A 16,216-nucleotide genomic window follows, 5' to 3' on the forward strand; every position below is an offset into this window, starting at 1 on the left:
AGCAAAGTTGCTACACCAGTGTTTTGGTAGAAATACCTTCTAACAGAGACCCCCAGCATAGAAAGGAGAGTAGATCCTGTAGCTGTGAGCAGGGCTGTAACTAGACTGAACATTTTAGTGAATAAACTTTAATAAGCTTTATTGGTGTGACCGTATTAAGTTACAGTGTTTCTTATAGTGACCGTCTCTGTGGTCAGGCTGTGTTGAGTGAGTCTGTGTTTGGTGGTTTGCTTCTGTGTTTAGGATCAGTCACTGTGTTCAGGTTCTCTGCTACATACAGCGAGACTTCAGACAAAGTGGACCAACAACCACAGCAAAGATTCTGAGCGCTGTTACTGCTGCTTTCTTAAACTGATCGTTTCCTCTGTTCTAAATACACACTGGATCCTCTTACAGCCGTTCCCCTATAAATAAGCACTAAATTAGCCCCGGCCAGTCATGCTCTCCACTGCTCAGTTTAGTTCATTGTCAATGCTGTTAAAACTTTAAATACTTTTGAGTAAATTACCTGAATGATTCACTCAGTCTGATAGTAATCCAACACCATGTTATAGCTACTACCCTCGTGTTTTGGCTAAACTAGACAATTCTGCTAACCAGTTATAGACAGCTGGGTTAAAATGCATTTAACAAAACCTAACAATTAATTATTTGTAACATTAAAAGTAAATTTTATTACAAATGGCATCTTTGAAACATGTTTATTAAGAATAAACTATAAAAAACGCCGTCATGGCCTGGTTTGTCTCAGCGTCTCTGCACACCAAGCACAAGCTGCAGCGTAGAGAAAATCATCGGCTGTCGTCTTTCCACCCTTGAAGATGTGAACTCCTCTAGGATGAGAAAGAGGGCAGGGATGATCATGGCTGACTCCTCACACCCTGATCACTCGTTTTTCCAGAAGTTCTCACCTCAGTGGAGACCAAGAGTGAGAGCATTAAAGACTCAAACCAACTGTCACCTCCACAGCTTATTTCCCCAGACCATCAACATACTAAACAAGGACTACTCTCACATCCCTCTGTTTTAATAGATGCACACAGTTTAGACTCCTCTAGCAACTTTTTTTTGAAACAGCAACTAGCGAAAAAATCTAGCGACTTTTTCTGGTGTTATTGGAGACTTTTGGAGACTCGAACATGAAATCAAACATCGTTCTACAGTTACTGTCCTCGGAGAGTAGCGGGTGCTGCCATTGTTCTGTTGATTTATCCTACTAAAGTACCCATCGATTTGTCCTACCGAGCATGCGCACATCTGTTTTTAACTCGTTGAGTGGAACGCCTCTAATTCTGTGCTACCTTTAACCGAATTTATTACTGCTAGCGGTTAGTAATGTGGGGTTTTAGTTTTAATTCCTTTAATAGTTTAAAAGTTGAAGTGTATGTAATGCCTTTATTATGCGAGTTGTTTTTTATTCTATTTCAGAACTATGCAAGGTGCTCAAATTAGCTGTACGTGATTGCATACAGTTAAAAAAAAAGGTGTTTATCTAGTGCTATGTGTTAATGTTTAATTTAACCAGGTTTATACATGTGTTCAGGGATTTTAGAGCATTTTTCATACATCTAGGAAAGCCAAACATTTTTAAATAACTATCAGCGACCTTAACATTACGACAACACAAAATGTATTCAGGTTTTTTTCCGTTTTTTAGCAGTTCAGCTGGTACAGTAAAGTTTGTGTCTACACTGTAAGCCTGGATAAGTTCAATCTACTTAAAAAAATTTGAGGAAACCGGTTGCCTTAAAAAAGTTAAGTAATGTATAATGAAAACTTGAGTTAGCATAACTTAAAACATTAAGTTATTACACCTAAAAGGCAAGTTGATTAAACTTTCTTTTTTTTGTTATACCAACTGCTTTTCCCAATAATTCTACTTAATATCTTGAGCTCTATGGAAAAAACTATTGATTTCTTCTTAGTTTTCATGTTAATTACATTTTAAATATGAATTACAAATGTTTATAGATAAACAGACACAATTATAAAATTATTTTTCTTTATTTCACTTCAGAAGTATTTACTAAAAATACAACATGTCAAGAAAACATCTTTAAAACTGTACAAACTGTATATAAAGTTCTGATGAAACACAAACAGCTCCTCACAGTAACCATGAACCTGTAAAACAACAAAAAGAAACAACAGAAGTATTAAAATCAACATTAATAGCATTAATTTAAGGATTAAAATAAAGCAAGCCAGCACACTCTTTGCTTCGTATGAAGGCTAGCATGCTAACATGCTAGCATGTAGCCTAAATACGGCAAATAAAGCAGCGCTGTTTGATTATTTATTTAGTGTCAACATTAAGATCATTTATTTTAAACAAAATTGTTAAGTAAAGTACAACACTTACCAAAATTAGACGGAAGATGAAAAAGCCCCATCAGACTGGTGTACATGCTACTCAAAAATAGCATAATGAGAAAGAAAATGTTCGTCCATTTAGTTTAACAAAGGTTCCACTTCACAAAAGACATTTCAGGAAGACAAGTTTACTTTTGCAAAAAGCCTTAAATGAAAAGTAAAAAGTAATTTGCAACAACAGGTTTCAAAAGTTAAAACAAATGGCTGCCTGATTCACCAACAGCAAGCTGAAAAAAGGCGTATTTACATGTAAATGGTGGCGTTTTTCTGTTTAATTACCTTAACTTAACTTTTTTAAGTTAATCTGATAGAAAAGTTATTTTTTTTTGTTTAGTAAACTTAAATCTTTTAGCACATTTAAATGTGTACTCAAATTAGTACAATGTACTCTGCATTTTATAGTAGAGCAAAAAAACTTAAATAATTGATGTATGTTGTACTAAAAATGTTTGATTAAATATAAAGTCCGGGCTAACAGTGTAATAAAGTTCATTACTGAGTGAATATGTTGAGCATTTATTACAGTATCTTCTACTGAGCTGTTTGTATTAGTAAAACTATTTTGTTTCTTTTCTCTTGTCAGTTCAGTTCTAATTATTTGTTCTTTATTCCATGTTTTTGTAGCTATAGATAAGATCTGTGTGATCTATAGATTCCTCACTGGGATCTTATCCAACAGAGTTTAATAAATCACAGAGGCAAAACCTTAGAAGATTTTCCTCATAGAGGGTCAGTATATTATTTACTACTGAATGTTTTATATACTGGCTCATATTAAACTACATTTAATAACACGTGAGATAAATGTCTGAGATACAGATGAATGGATCTATTGATATTTGCTACCTATAGTTTATAATAATATATAGATCTATCAACATGTGGTAACTATTATGCAAATTAGGCGGTGACGTCACTTAGCTGCTTCTAGGACAGCCAATAGCTGCTTTCCTTACTGAGAAGCTGCAACACTGAGATCAACCAGCTCAGTTCAAACAAGAAGAAGAAGAAGTGAACGCGCTCGTACTGAAGTGAGTCTGTAAGTATTTTTATTATTCATTTATTACACTTTATTTTTATTTTAACTACATTCTAATTCATAATGAAACCAAGGTTCATAATAAAATAGCGCTGAGGATTTGACCCAGCTAACAAACTTACGTTCTGAGAACGTTCCCCAAACGTTGTATTTTGGTTGTGGGAACGTTGCATTGGAATGTTCCCTCAACGTTATTCTGTCCAGTTTTCCTCATGTTCTCAGAACGTTTTTTTAAAGTTATGAAAACGTTTATAAAACGTTACCTAAACCTCATTTGCAACAATAATGTAACATTCTGGGAACGTTATATGTTGGAATTTTCTAAGAACATTTAAAATAAGCTTCTCTAAACGTTCCATTTTGGTTGTATGAATGTTTTAGTAGAACGTTCCTTCAACGTTATTCTGTCCAGTTTTCTTAATGTTTGTTTTACAGTTATGAAAACTTTCCCTGAACATCCTCACAACCTCATTTACAAAGATTATAGGAATGTCTTACAATGAGAATGTGTGAATTTATTTTTATTTATTTAGTTCTTTAATTCTGTTATGATACAGAAAATGTTCTTAAACTTTTCCACATCTTTCTTACACAACATCTCACCTGGAATTTCTCTTTCAATGTTTTACAGCTTTATAGTCCCAGTTTTCTTAATATTCTGAAGACATTCAATACAAGTTAAAGAACATACCCAAAACATTTTTAATGATTTATTAAATGTTACTTTAACACACTTTTAACATAACTACAGATAATGTTAATCCAAGACAATGTTAATCCCTCTGTCTTGAACCCCCCCCCCCCCCCCAACCCCCTCAGATATTACCATTAATTACAAAAAAGATCTGAATCACTCTGATAACATTTGCTATGATGGTTTAATTCAAACAATTCATGTGATAATACTGACATAAACTGAGGCAAAATCAGTGCAAAAAATATTTTATATCATTAATCAAATTCAGTTTAATGAACAAAAATAATAAAAAGATTTCTATACCTTATAAACAGGTAAAATTAGTTAGAATATATTGTATTTATTATATGTTATTGTTATTATTATTATCATCAAGCATTTCATTTAAATGAATCAATGGAAAATGGGGAATAAACAAATAGTCAGGTAGTAATTGAGGGCGTCTCTGCATTCTCCACCTGCAAAGTAAACAAAGAGATTTATTAAGTATTTCTGTATATTTATCAGTACATGTAAAATATTTTACACTGTAACCAAGTCATTCTGAACAGCTAAAATACAAAACTTCCTTTTAGTTCTGTTGCAGTTTTTAATTTATAATTCTTCAATGTGTAAGAGGTGCCTGAGGTTCTTTTTTAATGGTTGAATTACTCGTGTGTGTTAGTATTTTACAGTGAAAATTATAAAATAGCATTATTTCATGAGGTACATGGCGGTATTTAATATGCCATAAAATAATTAAACAGCCAGCTTAATTACACAAAATTAAGAAGGGAAATCATACTAGTGTTGTGGATGTTTTTATTTAAGTATTGTTTGTTTTGTAAATATTGTTTCTGTTTTTGTATTTTAAATAATCCAACTAATCAATTAATCATAAACATAATCACCAGATTAATTAGGAAATAATCGTTAGGTGCAACCCTACATGTGAAGTGAAGCATTTTTGTTTTGTACATATATGTTAGTTTAGGATTATAAACTGTTCAGACAAATGTAGGATATATGTCACATTAAAAAGCCGAGTACAGTCCAGATAACCAGATGTTGTTCTTGCTCACCCATATTATCAAGGATGCATCACCACTCTCACTTGTACCATATTGCTTAATCATTCTAATGTGAGGTGATATAAACGTACCTGTTATGGCTCTGATTGTGAGTCAGCAGCTGGTTTGACTGGTCAGATTAAATCTTTTACTTGGGAAGAGCACTTTTCTTACAGTCTCTTGGTACAACAGGGCTTAACAAAAACGTCTTTTTTTTTATTTCTCACTAAGTTGACGACAACAGTTTAGCCGTCAATGAGATCTTGTCAGATTCTTTTGACCTTCAATGAGCTCTGACTCAATAACACATGTGGCAGGAGTTTCATCTTCAAATAAATACACAAGCACGTACTTTGTTAGACTCATGTTTCAGAATAAAAGAACTGAAAACACGACATTTGTATTTCACTTAAAGTTCTGTGTGGAGACAGAGACGGTTGGTTACAATAAGTATCTCCGGTCCAGTGTGGATGTGCGCATGTGCAGAACGAGGTGTCCGACTGTCCGTAGATAGAGACTGATGTGCTGTGTAAAGAAGAGAGGTTTGTGCAGAATAAACATAATAAAAGGCTATGAAGTCATTTAACTGAATGATGTGTAATGTAATATTTGTCCTGTATGGATGAGTTCTGATAACCGCAGTTTTTAATGCAGTTTTAATCAAATTCAATGAGGACATTTTGGAAACATAATGGTTTATTATGGAGCTAATTTAGTGCCAAAACTTCACAAATAAACAGAACGTATTCTGTAAATATGATTTGATTTGTAAACAAACACAACACGATCTACAAATAAAAACACGACTATCTAACGCACACAGTGTGATTTACGAATACAAAACGCCACTGTTGCAAATGTGTTGTGAGAGTTGGACGCGGAGTCGGATAGAAATGGACTGGAGCAACAAGTAGATTACTCTACTTTATTAAACATCGTAGAAAAAATCCTTGATAAAATAAACACACCACAATAATCCCGCACACGTTACAAGTTCATCCCGTGTATTCTAACAAACAGTCTCGTTTAAACATGATTGGCGCATGCGCATTTAATCTAAGACGTCATAAGTCACATGATCGGTACTGTCCCAATATAAACTTGAGAGTATATATGAAGTGCACTTAATAATAAACTATCATATATTAACACCCCCACTTACTCTCAAGTTACATACATTATATTACACATTTCAACGTTACATTACATTCCAAAAAGAAAGTTCTTAAATTTTTGTAACTTTACCTTTGTCGCAGGTTTAGTCATAACATTCTGTTGAACAAAATGACAAAATAATTTTTCCATCTTTCAACATTGCTCTAATAAAGTGATATTTGATGTCAATATGCTTACATCTTTGTCTGCTCACGGGATCTTTAGCTAAAGCTATTGCACCTTGATTGTCCTCAAAAATTTGCACTGGTGAACATTGGTATACATTATCAATACCTCCCAGTAACTGGACAAGATATACACTCTCCTGTGCTGTAGCTGTTAAAGCCATGTACTCAGCTTCACATGTAGATAATGCCACTGTAGGTTGTTTCTTTGTTTTCCATGAAACCAAACCTCCTGTTTCATTTAAACTAAAGCAATATCCTGTCATGCTACGCCCAGAGCGGTAGAGAGAACAGAGTGGCGACACTCCCATAGGGAACCGTTGGAAAGGGGGCGGGACATTTTTTCTGCCCAGCTTCCGGGTTGTGGAGCTCTGTATAGTTCCAAACAACCCATAGAGCCCCATTCATTTCCACTACTTATCAAACATTTTTAGCTGTATGTTGCTTTGTTTTAAAAAAATTATGAATTTAATGTCATTAATATACTTAATACTGTTATTGTTTAGCATTTGCTCAGCACTAAATGTTACATGTTTATCTTAATTAATAGGTATAACCCAATTTAGCTTAGTCAGTTAAGCTTAATTAATGACACACGAGTCTTTTCACCTAAAATGAGGTGATTAATCAAGAGTCTTGTTACAGAAATGATCATAAAACATTAGAACCACAATAAATCATTATACTTTTACTTTCATACTTAAGTACATTTGAAGGTAAATTTAGTTTAGTACTTTAGTGGAGGTAAAGAGTATTTTTACTTTTACTACTACTTTTACTGGAGTAATATGTTACCTTGGATATCTCTACTTTAACTCAACTACATGGTTTGTCTACCTTGTCCACCACTTACATTAGACAAAATGAACTAGTGCATATTCATAATGAATTCATTAATGTATTACATGTAGGAATCAATTATTAATCACTCATGAAATAAGAGATGAATGAATGCTTTTTCATGTACCTGCACTATAATGTTTTTGGTACGGTAATGTGTTTATCAATCTGTTCATTCAGTGCAGGTAAACCTTATGAATCCAGCACATGACTTAGTGTTTAACCAAAATGATTATTATTATGAATCCTCAGGAAAGTGAAGGGAGATTAGTTTATGCAAAAAACAAAACATAAAAAACTTTAATGTCTATACTGTATATTGTCTCTACTACTTAAGGATATCGCATTATGTAATGTATGCTAATATAATGTACTGTGTGTTAACAAGAACGACCTATTAACAAGTCATTATAAACATCAATCTTCCACTTTATATACCAAATTGACATTAAAGCAGATGCAGTAAATGTAAACGCAGTTGAAAATACCCAGAAATTGTACAAATGTTTATTATTTGCCGTTTAATATTTCATTTACTGCTGCCTGTCCCATTTGAGAACATGACAGCGCCGGGTTTGTTTGGAACTATTGAGGGTTACATGAACCACGTGACCGCGTAGCGGCGAGATCAAGGAGTGTCGCAACTCTCTCTATCTACGGCTCTGGCTACGCCTATCCTGGCTGTCTGTTGCCCAATCTGCGTCACTGTAAGCTTGTACACTTAGACCTTCTTTGCTCTTTTTATAACACATTTGATAATCACTAGTGCTTTTCAAAAATCGCAACACATGCTTTGCTGTTACCCATTGTTGTTCAGTTGGTTTGTCTAAATATTGAGACAACTTGCTCACAACAAAACTTAGGTCTGGTCTTGTACATGTCATCACATATATTAAACTTCCTACAAGTTCTCTATATTTCCTTGGTTCAACAAACTTTTCACAGTTTTCGTTGTAATTCATCTTTGGTTCGCAAGGTGTCGCCCTCGGTTTACATTGAGCCATATCGAACCTATTCAAGATTTTATCAATGTATCGACTCTGGTTCATTTTTACAAAGTTTTCTCCCAATTCAAAATCTATTCCTAAAAAGTGTTTTAATTTTCCCAAGTCTTTCATTTTAAACTTTTCAGTTAGCACCTGTTTCACTATCCTCATCACACTTTCATTGCTTGTTGCTATAATCAAATCATCAACCCATATAATTAATATTATTTTGTCACTTTCTGTCCCTTTTACATACACGCAATGATCAGCTGGATTTTGTGTGAACCCCTTCTCTAATAAGTGATCCTGTAAGACTTTGTTCCAATTTCTACCTGATTGTTTTAATCCATATAGTGACTTTTTCAATTTGTACACTAACTTCTTATTTTTCTCAGATTTTACTTCGAATCCCTCTGGTTGTTCTATGTACACTTCACAATCTATTGGTGCATGTAGATATGCAGCGTTCACATCCATCTGATGTAGTAACATATCATTTTGTGCTGCTAATTGTAAAATTACCCGTATGCTAGTCATACTCGCTGTTGGTGAAAAAGTTTCATAGTAATCTACTCCAGGAATTTGACTATACCCTTTTGCTACATACCTTGCCTTATTTGTCTCTGTACCATCTGGGTTATCTTTGATTGTATAAACCCATCTGCCCCCACTACCTTTTTACCTTCAGGCAAGATGGCCAAAGTATAGGTATCATTTTCATTTAACGAGTTCACTTCTTCTACCATAGCGTCTTTCCATTTACTAGACTGAGTAGAATTCATAGCTTCAGTAAATGATTGCGGCACATTACTAATTAGTCTATAGCAATAATCGATGTTAAATAACATACTGTCTCCACTATCTATATTGGATACATAATCATTCAGATATTTAGGCTTTCTACGCTCCCTTTGAGGATAACGCGCCTTAGGACTGTCCTGAAGATTGTCTACCTGTTCTTCTAGGTTCTGACTTTCTATAGTTTGTACTGGATCTACATTAATTGGACTATCAGCCCTAGTACTATCAGCTTTTTGTTTGACCTGTGGAGTTCTGCTAATGCTATCTTCATCCTCCTCAACCATTATCTGTTGTTGAGTTACTGTGTCCTGATCTACACTACTCCTCTCAGTACATTTCACCAGTCTACTTTTTGCAATTTTACCAGTGTTTGGATAATACACCAAATAAGCTGGGCTGTATTTATCATAGCCTACAAAAATTCCTTTGTCACATTTTGAATCCAGTTTCTTCCTGTCCTGTTTGTATGCATAACACACTGATCCAAATTTGTACATTGTGGAAACATTAGGTTTCTTATCTGTCAACATATAGTAGGGTGTTTGCTTAGTACGGTTAGAATAACACCTATTTCTAATTATTGCAGCTGTCTGTAAAGCATATGTCCATAAATATTTTGGTAAGTTACTTTCAATAAGCATGCATCTAGCCATGTCAAATAGGGTTCTCCACTGTCTTTCCGCTATACCATTTTGATGAGGTGAATATGGTGCTGACAATTCATGTCTGATCCTATTTTTACACAGTACTGTTTGAAAATTTTCACATGTAAATTCTGTACCATTATCCGATCTCAGACATTTTATCTTACCGGTGATGTGTCAGCAATAAACTTCTCTAATGCTTTTGTGGTACCGCTCTTATTTTTCAAAAAATAAGTAAACACTGCCCCAGAAAAATCGTCTGTAAACACCACTGCATACCTATATCCATCTTTTGATACTGGATCAATTGGACCTGCTAAATCTGTGTGTACCAAACCTAGTACCTCTTTAGCTTTCTTGTCAGGATTCCGATTTTTGCTTTGGGTGAACTTTCCCTGTATACACACGTCACATTGCAAGTTAGATATATCAACATCTCCCTTAATTTCCATACCTTCAACAACACCTTCTAGTTTTAGTATGTCAGCATAATTGCAATGACCTAAAATTTCGTGCCATGTTTGTACATCTTTACAACTATTACAACAGTCACTCTCATCAATTTCAGTTTTCAAAAAATAGAGTCTATTGTACTCTTTGATGCAAAATTTATTACCGTCCTCCAGCTGAATCTCGTTTTTACCCCTCTGAAAGACCACTTTGGCACCGTTGGTCGTTGCTGCTTTGACAGAGAAAATGTCCTGTGGGTACGAAGGGATGTACAACGCGTCTCTGAGTAACGCTGTGCACCGACGCCCTCTGTAGTCGATCAGCTCCACTTGTGCGTCTCCTCGCCGTTGTGCAGCTCCTGTAGTTCTCGTTCCATCCGCCAGCTCCATGACGTGATTCTCTGGTTGAAATGTTGAATCGAATGTTTTGAACTTTCCGATATCAGTTATAACGTGGGATGTTGCTCCAGTATCGACCATCAGACCATTTAACTTTGTCTTTGACTGTTTGAAGTATTCGCTCACTTTGAATGCATACGAGCTTGCAGCCTCACCATCAAGTACTTGCCTTACCTCGTCTCGGTTACTTGAATTTCGATACTTCTTCCAACATTTTTCTTCTGCGTGTGACTTACTTTTACATCGTCCACACCATTGATTCTGTCGTGGTTGCTTATCCGGACATATCCACGCCTTATGTCCCTTTTTACCGCAACTGTAGCAAACAATCTGACTGTTCATCTTTTCTCGCACTTTTACCTTCATCACGGTGTCGTCAATACTGTGTGTGTTGTACTTTTCTGTGTCTTCATAGCTCCTTAATTTGATTTTGAATTTGGCAAAGGTCATCCTCTTATCACTTTGCGTCACATAGATAGCAAATGGTTTAAACATTTCTGGTAAACCTTTCAAAATCATTGCTATTAAGAGTCCATCACTTAAAGTTTCACCTGCACTTCTCAAAGCTGTAATGGCATTCTCAGCCCTGATTATATAATCAGTCACACTCTCTTCATGTGCTTTTTGCAAGGAGGTTAATTCTGTATATAAGCTAATAATACGCGGCTTTCCTTTACCTGCATAATAGTCTCTCAATATCTTTAGTGCTTTTCTGCCATCATCTTCGGCTTCTCGCATGATTAAGGAGAGACTTGTGTCATCAAGAAATTGAATTAGCTCGGCATACGCGTGTTCATTCTGTTTAGAATCATCCTCTTCTTCTCCATCTTCAGGCTTTCGTAAAATTGTTTCTTTTAGCCCTTGTAACTTTAAGTGTCCAAGGAATTTTGTTTCCCATAACTCATAATTCCTTTCATTTCCATCGAAGACTAATCTATTCCATTTCGTAATCTGTTCATTCGTCTTGTATCTTGCTCCAGCCATCTTTGTCACGTACCTTTATACTTTTGCTCGTAGCTTTAGCTTGTGTCTCTTTGGCTCTGGCGGCTCTGGCAGCTCTGACACCGGCAATCCTACCCAGGTGGGTATACAGGGTACTCTGGGCCCATAACCTGTTGTGAGAGTTGGACGCGGAGTCGTCACAAATGCGTCCAGACTCGTACAAATGCGTCGCACCTGAGCAGTAGGTGGCGCTGTGGTACACTTTCAGCATTTACTGGAGCGGTCAAGCAAACCTCCACTTCCAAATGCTCAATCAAATCAGCCCCCTCATTGTGAAGTTGTGCGCATATAATCTCTAATAAAAATGAGAGAAATTTAATAACAGTTTAGAGTGAAAATAATAGAAATGTGACAATAAAAAGTCTTTATTTAGAAATGATACATCAGAATGGTCTGATACTGAGTGTAAACTACAGGTGATGTACTATCATTATGAAGTGGAATTACTTTTAATGACAATAACACTTTATGTAATCAAGATTATTCCATTTAATAACTAATAATAATCTAAATTAAAACGGAAGAGCTTAGATGACATTTTAGTTGACTTTAAATTTAAAGTAAAATCATTATATGCAGTTATTACCAACCCTTTTTTTCAAAGTCTGAAGTTGTATCCCAAATACAATTTGCAGGAAGATATGGGTTTATTAATGTATTCATTTTTTAACTGATATATTTATATATTATTTTATATGTATTAATATATTTATATATTATTTTAACTGATATATTTATATATTATTTTAACTGATATATGTACATTATTTTAACTGATATATTTAAATATTATTTTAACTGATATATGTACATTATTTTAACTGATATATTTATACTGATACTGATATAGTCACGTTCACGTCGTGATTTTTTTAACCAGTATCGCCAGACACTTTTAGAAGCCTTTCTGAGGTTCTAGATCTGAGGAATGTTTTAATGCTTTTATTTTCCTTATGTAAAACACTTAGAATTGCCACTATGTATAAAAGGTGCTATACAAATAAACCTGCCTTGCCTTTACCGTAATGTTTAGTATACGCACATCTTCACAATGTGGGGGCTGATTTGATTAAGCATTTAGAAGTGAAGGCTTGCTTGACCGCGGCAGTAAATGCTGAAAGTGTACCACAGCGCCACCTACTGCTCAGGTGCGACGCATTTGTACGAGTCTGGACGCATTTGTGAGAAAATCTGACACAAGGCGCCAGAACAGTGCCAAAAGTCACGTGATTCACAAACGGCATTTGCGGAACAGCGTTTGTATTTGTAAAACATGTTCTATTTGTTTGTGAAGTGCAGTGTGTTAGAAAACATCTGTGCATTTATTTGAAAGTCACATATGCATTTGCAACAGTGGCGTTTTGTATTTGTAAATCACATTGTGTGCGTTAGATAGTCGTGTTTTTATTTGTAGATCGTGTTGTGTTTGTTTACAAATAGTGTTTTTTATTTGTAGATCGTGTTGTGTTTGTTTACAAATAGTGTTTTTTATTTGTTGATCGTCTTGTGTTTGTTTACAAATAGTGTTTTTTATTTGTAGATCGTGTTGTGTTTGTTTACAAATAGTGTTTTTTATTTGTAGATCGTGTTGTGTTTGTTTACAAATAGTGTTTTTTATTTGTAGATCGTGTTGTGTTTGTTTACAAATAGTGTTTTTTATTTGTAGATCGTGTTGTGTTTGTTTACAAATAGTGTTTTTTATTTGTAGATCGTGTTGTGTTTGTTTACAAAGTGTTTTTTATTTGTAGATCGTGTTGTGTTTGTTTACAAATAGTGTTTTTTATTTGTAGATCGTGTTGTGTTTGTTTACAAATAGTGTTTTTTATTTGTAGATCGTGTTGTGTTTGTTTACAAATAGTGTTTTTTATTTGTAGATCGTGTTGTGTTTGTTTACAAATAGTGTTTTTTATTTGTAGATCGTGTTGTGTTTGTTTGCAAATAGTGTTTTTTATTTGTAGATCGTGTTGTGTTTGTTTACAAATAGTGTTTTTTATTTGTAGATCGTGTTGTGTTTGTTTACAAATCAAATCATATTTACAGAATACGTTCCGTTTATTTGTGAAGTTTTGGCACTAAATTAGCTCCATAGTTTATCCACACCGGATCTGGTCCCCCCCCGCATCTTCTGTTTTAAACTGCATAACTTGTGACCCGCCAGCGCAGTCAAACAGAAAAAAAAAAATTCATAAATTATCGTCGCTGTCGCTCTGGAGCTCCATGCAAGATCTCATCTGGTGGGGCAAGAATGATTCTGAGAAAGGTGAGGTCAGCCCAGAATTACACGGGAGGAGCTTGTCAATGATCTCAAGGTAGCTGGGAGCACAGTCACCAAGAAAACCATTAGTAAAACACTTTACCGTAATGGATTGAGATCCTGCAGTGCCCGCAAAGTCCCTCTGCTCAAGAAGGCTCATGTACAGGCTCGTCTGAAGTTTGCCAATGAACACCTGAATGATTCAGAGAAAGCTTGGGAGAATGTGATATGGTCAAATGAGACCAAAATTGAGCTCTTTGGCATCAACTCCACTCGCCGTGTTTGGAGGCAGAGAAATGCTGGATATGACCCCAAGAACACCATCCCCACTGTCAAACATGGAGGTGGAAACATTCTGCTTTGGGGCTGTTTCTCTGCTAAGGGTACAGGAAGACTTCATCGCATTGAGGGGCTGATGAACGGGGCCATGTACCGTAGAATCTTGAATGAGAACCTCCTGGCCTCAGCCAGAACACTGAAGATGGGTCGTGGATGAGTCTTCCAGCATGACAATGACCCAAAACATACGGCCAAGGCAACAAAGGACTGGCTTAAGAAGAAGCACATTAAGATCCTAGAGTGGCCTAGCCAGTCTTCAGACCTTAATCCCCTAGAAAATCTGTGGAGGGAGCTCAAACTTACAGTTTCCAAGCGATAGCCTCGAAACCTTCAGGATTTGGAGAGATTCTGTAAAGAGTAGTGGGCCAAAATCCCCCCTGAGATGTGCACAAACCTGGTGACCAACTACAAGAAACGTCTGACCTCTGTGCTTGCCAACGAGGGTTTCTCCACCAAGTACTAAGTCACGTTTTGCTAGGGGATCAAATACTTATTTCACCTAATCAAATACAAGTTAATTTATAACCTTTATTTAATGTTTTTTTTCTGAATTTCTTTGTTGATATTCTGTCTCTCTCTGTTAAAATAAAGCTTCCATAAAAATTATAGACTGTTCAAGTCTTTGTAAGGGGGTAAACTTACAAAATCAGCAGGGGATCAAATAATTATTTTCCACACTGTATATTGTTTTGTAATATATGCGTCTAAAGAATATCACACACATACTCCTTTAAAATTTTGTAAAAAAAATGTTCATATAACGTCACACATTTAACAGAATATTTATCAAGGTCACATAACGTTTATAGAACGTTCTACTGACTGTTCCAGTGTCTGTACAGTTTCTGTGTCTATGTTCGTCATATTTTCGAATCCATGAATAAAAACAGACAGTAATTATATGTAAATACTTTGTGAGCTGTTGAAATGTGTAAATATGTGCTGCTCTGTCTGTCTATCCATCCATCTATCCATCCATTCATCCATGTGTGTCTGTCTTTATGTTAGATCTTTAATAATGCAGTCAGCAGAAGTGGGACACATCGCCCCCATAGATATAAAAGATGAAGGATCTGAAGATGAAGATTTCTGCTGTAAGTACATATGGAACAATTTAGCACTTTTCCACCAGACAGTGTGGTACAGAACAGGATGGTCAGTACTGGGGTCAGTAATTAGTGGATAGTGGATCAGAATCTGTCCTGTCTGGACTCAAGTTTTTAATGGAACTAAGATTTATTATATCATTAAAACAACAACAACAACACGCCTCCCTACACTAGTCCCAGTTGTTGAGCTTTCTTCACATGTTGATGTCATTTCAGGTGAAGTATCATTAATCCCTCTGGAACTCATCACCTCTGATAGACACCTCTCCTCAGTGTACCAATCACTTGGAGGTGTCCTGCCTCAGAAGAAGGAGGAACCTGAAGATGAAGATGATCTCAGTAAGAATGTTTTAAATCTTGAGCAATGAAACCTGTTTTATTTATTAATGGTTCATCTGTCAGAATGTTTCTATCATCAGTAATGATAATAATAATAATGATATTTATAATATTAATAATATAATCCAGTAAATAACTCAGGTGTGTAAAAGAGTGAATATGTTCTGTTGCTATATTGAAAGTAAAAGTGCTGAGGTTATTTACTCTTTATCTCACTCTATACTCACTCAGTACCGTGTCTTTGCTCCTCTTCACTTTTAGCTTTGAAAATCATTTGATCTGCTCTGTGTTTATTGTGATGTTTGTAATTGATTGTGTTACAAGAGCAGCTTGTGTTTTTCTTCTTCAGGATTGAACAAGGATTTCTGCTGCTCCTCGAGTCCACGTTCCTGTACAACCCAAAATCATCTCCACAAACACATCAAGACCCCCCACAGTGTCAAATATGAGGCCCTGGTGAAGATTAAGACTGAACATGAGGATCTGACGCCCACCAGAAGCTCCAGTGATCAGCAGACGTCCTCTGGTGCTGTCAGCATTAACAGCTCTCTCACCA

At 35.5% G+C, this 16,216-nt stretch overlaps 1 long non-coding RNA gene and 2 pseudogenes across 1 annotated transcript; 1 reads left to right on the forward strand and 2 right to left on the reverse strand.

Moving 5' to 3' along the window:
• Window positions 1–16,216, reverse strand: part of LOC134334891 (uncharacterized) — a 759,100-nt pseudogene that overhangs the window by 374,656 nt on the left and 368,228 nt on the right.
• The window catches only part of LOC134300421 (uncharacterized), a 331,197-nt pseudogene that overhangs the window by 132,656 nt on the left and 182,325 nt on the right, over window positions 1–16,216 (forward strand).
• LOC134335355 (uncharacterized) lies at window positions 4,345–6,978 on the reverse strand. Its single transcript, XR_010015576.1, has 4 exons — window positions 6,512–6,978; window positions 6,404–6,430; window positions 5,251–5,683; window positions 4,345–4,567 (listed from the first exon to the last, which is right to left on the reverse strand). It is a non-coding gene; the product is annotated as an uncharacterized LOC134335355 (long non-coding RNA).

The sequence above is a fragment of the Trichomycterus rosablanca genome, chromosome 2, assembly GCF_030014385.1.
Source record: "Trichomycterus rosablanca isolate fTriRos1 chromosome 2, fTriRos1.hap1, whole genome shotgun sequence".
Lineage (NCBI taxonomy): Eukaryota > Metazoa > Chordata > Actinopteri > Siluriformes > Trichomycteridae > Trichomycterus > Trichomycterus rosablanca.